Below are 6,939 nucleotides of genomic sequence, written 5' to 3' on the forward strand. Positions count from 1 at the left end.
GATACGGCCAACTGTAAACGCACTTATCATACTTCTGCCATATACACCGTTGAGATTAGTGATGCAAGCCAATCACCACATTTTGCCATCTCATATATATTAGATTAAATTATGGAGTTTTTAAAGTTTACACAATGATGTCTAATGTTGTTTTAAAACGTGACTCTAGTAGATGTATTAGACATAAGCAACGTTTATATGTTAACAAATTTAAAGTTAATATAAGGCTTAATACATCATTTGCTCCCTGAACTTGTCCAAAATGGTTGATTGGTCCCCTGAACTTTCAAAGTGTCTCGATAGCTCCCTGAACTTACATAAAATGTCTAGTTAGCCTCATAAACTTGCGTAAAACGTAATCAATTGATCACTCGTTGCAAAAAAGTAAGTTAAATACGGAAAATGTATTGCACACGTCTTAAAAAAAGTAAAACAATCAAGATCGGGGTATTGCGGTTGTAATATTAGAGAATACAAGGTTTGTAGTTGAGCAAACAATAACTTCATTTTTACTCTATTTTTAAATTATGTAATAACATTCTAAGACACATGGAATACATCTTCCGCATTTAACTTACTTTTTTACAACCGAGTGATAAATTGATTACGTTTTACGTAAGTTCAGGGGGCTAACTAAACATTTTATGCAAGTTCAGGGAGCTATCGAGACACTTTGAAAATTTAGGGAGCCAATCAACTATTTCGGACAAGTTCAGGGGGCAAATGATGTATTAAGCCTTAATATAATATTGATGTGGTTGCTTTCAAAAAAGAAAATATTGATGTTGTTAGCACTTGTCATGGGATCAGGTTGAGCCACACTAAAGTTCCGTGTGGCACCGAGATTTTCCCGGGTCTCGGCTAGCCAACTCATACCAAAAGGATATATTCCCTTAGAACATCAAACATCCCATTAATTCGTCTGTATTCCATTCCGAAAGGGATTCCCGTGGTTAAACCTCGCTGTACAAAGGACACGCACTATGGGTCATCTCGTGGGTCCAAAGTGTCCGTAGGGGTTTTCCTCCCTACGGAGACATCCGCCTCCCTTCCCAAAGACCGGATGCCCGACTCTCCTAGTCCCTAGTAGGTTAGGGTGGATCGTTTAAATTAGTTCCGACAGCTGGCCCAGGGTTGGCGGAGATCCGACGTCAGGTGACCCTGTCCCCCCTATAGTGTTTCTTACGCCGACTTGAGGCCGCCAGCCAATGAACATTCATATGTCTCATTCACCACTTGTCTATGAACTATCCCATTATGCCTTGACAACAAGCCCAATCCTCCTCGACGCCTTGCCACTTCCTTAACCAACGCTCATATCGATACTTGGATGACTTGGCCATGTCTGGGATTGAGATTTGCCTACGACCAAATGGCTTTGTCATAGTAAACCTTCAATTGGACAGAAACAAAGTTAAATGGCTCGCGGTCCGGCTAACCCGTTCCGATACCTAAATCAATTGAGTTAAAACTTGAAGATTAACACAACAGTAAATCAAAACTAAGACTTAAGCTTAATGAATGATTGAAGTAGTATACCTTGAGCTGTTCTTATTCTATTTATAGTGTTATCGAGTTATAGAAGATGATTACGAGTTTAGGAGCGGGACGTGTTACGTGGCACATTAATGAATGAATAAAGTAGTGTACCTTGAGAGGTTCTTACTCTATTTATACTGTTATCGAGTTATAGAAGACGATTATGAGTTTAGGGATGTGCTATGTGTCACATGTTGATAGGTGAACGTGCGCCCGGATATCAGGTCTGATATCCCTTAAGCCCACTAGGTCTGTGATTTATGGAATCAGGCGTGATTTTGTAACAGGTGGATTCTTGATTAGGTCTTTTGAGACTTCCCGAGCCAAGGCCTTCAATATAGAGTCGTATTGACCAATTTTGCTATGGTGATGCCAGATGTTCTCTTTTTCTGGATGATTGTTCGAGTTTCCTAAATGCCATGTGGCAAATTTATATTTGCTTGATACCATATGTCCCATTGGGTCTAATTTATCATTCTTTAGGATGAGAAAGTATCGGTTTCGGGAATCATTGTACTTGTTGATTCCTGATAAGTTGAAACATGATAATTTTGGGTTTTTTTGAGAAATAATGGACCGATAAGGAAGTTATACGGGCTTCTGACGGTTGATTTGCCCGTCGTTTGCTCTGCCCATAAATGCAGCTGTAAGATCACGTTTTCATGTGCTTTGGATGTTTTTTGAGTTGATGACGATTCATCTCTGTTCGCCATGTGTCACAGTTTCATATTTTTTGAGTGGGCGTGCCAAAAGCAGTTAATGATCTTTGATAATTACTTGCTAGTAATGATGATGTATGTCGTTTCACTTGCTTCCTGAGTGGTATAAAAGGAGAAATGTGATTTGATGAGTTTCTTTCACTCCTTGCTCATTTACCCCGCTTTCTTGCTCTTTTATTTCTTTCCGACGATTTATTTTTAAGCGTAATTTTTATCTTTTTTTTCTTTTCCAGTTCCTCTTTTCATGGTTATGGCCCCTAAAAAAACAAAATCCTAGGAAGCCCTATGAGCTGAGGCTGATAAATCTACTCGGAAGAAGACATTTGATTAAGGGAAGAAGGTTTATCCTTGGACTGAGCAGCAACCTTCTATATTGATTACGAAAAAAATTCAGTAATAAAAAGCTTAACTTTGAAATGCTAATAATTTGATGTAAAAATTATTATAATCAAACTGAAATATTATATATTTAACTTATAATTTTAAATAATTATATAATTAATATTATTTATTACGTTATTTTATCTAATCAACCCGAATCATTTGGTTCAACCAAATGAAAATTAAATGGAATATTTAATTCAACTCAAATTGCACGTTTTGAAAAAAAAAATGAAAAAAAATAAAATAAAAGCTGAGTTGGAAGCTAGGGATAAGGACAAAAAATGTTTAATTATGCCTAAGCGAGATTAATAAAAAATTAAGACTAATTTCTAAACATAGTCAAAAGTGGAGGGTGGACTTAAAAAGTCACACATAAAAGACAATATAGCAAACGTGTCAGCGATAGTAACCAATGAAAATAACACGTGTGGATGCTTTTGTTCATCAGATTAAGGTAGGACACAAAATTATTGTAATAAGATATCAAAATACACCCACAGGCGCTCGCTTGGTATTCTATTGGGATAGAGATAAGGATAAAGATTGAAATATGGATAAGGATAAATGGTTGGGATAAAGATAAAAATATGATAGTCGAGAATTATTATTCAATGTTTGGTACGTGGGATAGGGATAGGATAAAATAATACATTTTACTATTTTAACCTTATTTAAACTACATAACGTTAATTTGAGGGATAAGACGGACTTTTCCATCCTATTAAAATCACAGGAGCTTGTCCCACCTCCTTATACCACCCCCTCTTGGGTATAGGATTTGAGGGATAAGAGGTTTATCCCTCATCTGTCTCACTTTTCTATCTCACAAACAAACACGAGATAATTTATCTCGTGTTTTTTTTATCCCTATCCCACCTGCTTTATCCATCGTCTGTCTCACTTTTCTATATAATACCGATATAGACTTAATGTTTGAAAAAGAGTACAAATTTAGGCATCGATAACGTAATGAGACACGTCATTAATATTAATCCATTAAGTTCTGTCAATTATACGTGGAGTGAGAAATTATAATTTAATGTAGTAATAGGAATGACATGTTACATGTTCAATCCATTATTGAGGCCTAAATTAATACCATTTTTTAAAGGCATAATATGTATTTGGATCCTTAAACTAAGGCTTCAAAATCAATTAGAATCTTACACTATCAAAATTATCAATCAGGTCCCTGAACTAACAAAAAATCATCAATTGAGTTCTCATTCTAAACAAAAATCTTCAATTGAGGCCTCATCGAAATCATTCGGTTGAACAGTTTTAGACTCTCTTCCCTAAACCCCTTTTGAACCAACACAAAGATTATTACAGTCTATATCAAATAGTCATAGTTTCTGATTTTAGAATATGACGAGGACTCAATTGATGATGTTTGTTTAGTTCAGGGACTTAATTAATGATTTTGATAGTTTAGGGTCCTATTTGACTTTGAAGCTTTAGTTTGGGACCCAAATGGGTGTAATGCATTTTTTAAACGTTAAGCCTATATTAGTGCTATTTTATACATGAAATCTAAATTGATATTTTCCTAAAAACCATAGGTCTATTTTGGTACCTTATCCCAAAATTATTAAACATATATTTTCTTTAACATTATTTTTATTCTATATAGTATTATTTTCGAAAAATAAATAAAGTTTTACCTCATTCAATAAATTATTATTTAGTTATTTTTATTATTTTTATTAATTCATGTATTGTAATTTTTATTTTTATAATCTACTATTGATTAATTTAAACATGCTCATGTTAAACATTTCGCATACTAACACTGGTTCATCACAATTTTACCAAACGCTAAAATTAATCAATTAATTGCAATATCGAACAACTAACAGCTGAACCAAACATCCTCTCTCTAAAGCCTACCAAGCAAAACAAAAGGAAAATAATGTTAAAAAAACCAGATGACTGTAAATAAATTCAGAAGGTAAATAAGACATTTTGAAAATATAAAGAGATAATTAAATTTTTGGAATAAGTACTTGGACTAGAAGTAGAGATGTATTAAACCTAAATTCTGTTCCATCATATCTTTCCATTTAATACACTATCTCAACTTTCGGATCATATAGATATCCCTTCAACACAACATAGGTCATCGAAAGGATCTCGGAGATCCACCAAAGCACGAAAGCCAGGATCTTTCAGAAAATGGATTCCTATTCGAAAAGTGCATAACCGCATGGATAAGCTCATACTAACCCGTCAATTTTGGATCCAATTCCCATTTATCACTCAAGGACAAAACTTTGCTTATTTCTTTTTTTAGGATCGACGAATCAAATGATATTTTTGTTCCAATTTTTGCCTCTTATTCTCCCGTTGAATCAAACTTTTTCTTGCCATAATTTTGCACTTCCTATTAGCATACCTAGAAGATGTTCATAAGGAAAAAGACTATTCACTTTACATCTTCATCAAGATAAAGAAATGTCACCTATTCCTCTAATCCTATTAATTTCATTATCAAGGAAAATGGACATTAACTATTACCTTAAAGTTATTAATTTTACTATTATTAAGGTTATATTCTTTATAAATTATTATATATTAACTTAATTTTTAGATTAAGAATTATATTATTAAAATAGAAACTTAATCTCGATATTAAATATCGTGAAAGTACACTTTGTATTCAACCAATTCCTAGTCATTCGTACTAAATGACACATCATCATATCTTAGTCATTGGTTCATAACGAATTAGTTGTATGTTACTTTTTGTTTTGATATGCTTTACTGCATAACGTGACTATGATATACATATGAAATAAGATGAAATGATGATCTTATTTTATCTTCTTATCTTGAATAAATTTTTCTCATGGCATCAGAGCATCTTTGTGAATCTAAGTAACTGTTGTGGAAAGAGGAAATCGCTTCTGTGAATTAAGAGAAAATGAAGAGTTTTCTGAAGATGAAGAAAAGTTTGTTAATAGAGAAAATACAAATTCAAATGTCTCGCGAATTATGATGTATAGAGTTGATAATCCTTGTTTGATCATCAACAATGTGCAGCTTAATGGAAACAACTATACACCTTGGAGTAGATCTATGATTCGAGCATTACAGGTTAAAGAAGTGTCAGTTTTTGTTCTTAAGGATACTTAAATACCACTAGAAAGAAAAATGCTTAGAAAAAAGGTTAAAATAGACTGTTTAGTCACTTCTTGGATTCTTAATTGCATAGTCAATGAGATTGCAGGGAGTTTTCAGTATGTAATCACTACTTGTGAACTTCGGCAAGATCTTGCACACCGATTTTTAAAGAGAACTCGACCATAGATCTTCAAGATCAAAAGAGAGATATTGTTGAAACACGATTTTCTACATAGTTTTTGAATGTGACAAAAATTAATTAATCTGAATCTCAAATAAACAAACTAAGGCTAAAAAATGATTTATTTACTAATCTTGTGTGTTGAGTGTTTTGATCTAAATTATAGTAAAGAAAAACAGAAGGGGCTTGAGAAACATTGAAGGCTTATTTCTGTATTGGAGGACCACATCGCCAAACAAAGCCTGGTCATTGATTCGAAAGACCCTACTTGCTTCCGGAGTCCACAAGTTAAAAGAAATTAACAGCTGGCATGCTTATTCCCAAGGGTTGATCTAAAAGATAAGTGACACAGTGGGCACGTCAGATCAATGTACTTATGCTATAGCAGCAGACAGAAAAGGTGGCAGAATTACTCTGTCCAAGACTGAAGTGGTGGACGTGTGGCAAACCTTTTCACCTACCAGACAAAAAGGTGTCAAGAGCAAATGGGACAACCTCCGTTCTATCAGAACGGTAACTTCAAGTTCAAACGGATCTTTTCATTTCAACTGCATATAAATAGAAACTCACAAGCTTCACTTCGACTTGACGACATCCAAAAGCTCTCAAGCAAAATCAATCTTCAAAAGCAATATTCAAACACTCAAGCATTGTTCTTACTTTAGTTCATCCAAGGATATTATTTAGATCTTCACTGCATTTCTTGTAAAAGAAAATCCATTGTTCATAATATTTTTTTTCGGATGCTCTGTTGTTTGCTTTGGTTATAGGCAATCAATAAAAGTATAGATAGTTGAGTGATTAAAGGAAGGTACTTTACAGAGGCTCTGTCTATTTGTATAAGGTTTGTGCTCTCTGAAAGAGTGCTCTAGTGGATTAAAGCCCAGAAGAAGGTATTCTAGGGACTGGACATAGGCTGGAGGCCGAACCAGGATAAATCTGCTGAGTAACTATTTTCTAACCTCTGACCTACTGCTTCTGATTACTTACATG

The sequence above is a fragment of the Euphorbia lathyris genome, chromosome 2 (assembly GCF_963576675.1).
Source record: "Euphorbia lathyris chromosome 2, ddEupLath1.1, whole genome shotgun sequence".
NCBI classification, from domain to species: domain Eukaryota; kingdom Viridiplantae; phylum Streptophyta; class Magnoliopsida; order Malpighiales; family Euphorbiaceae; genus Euphorbia; species Euphorbia lathyris.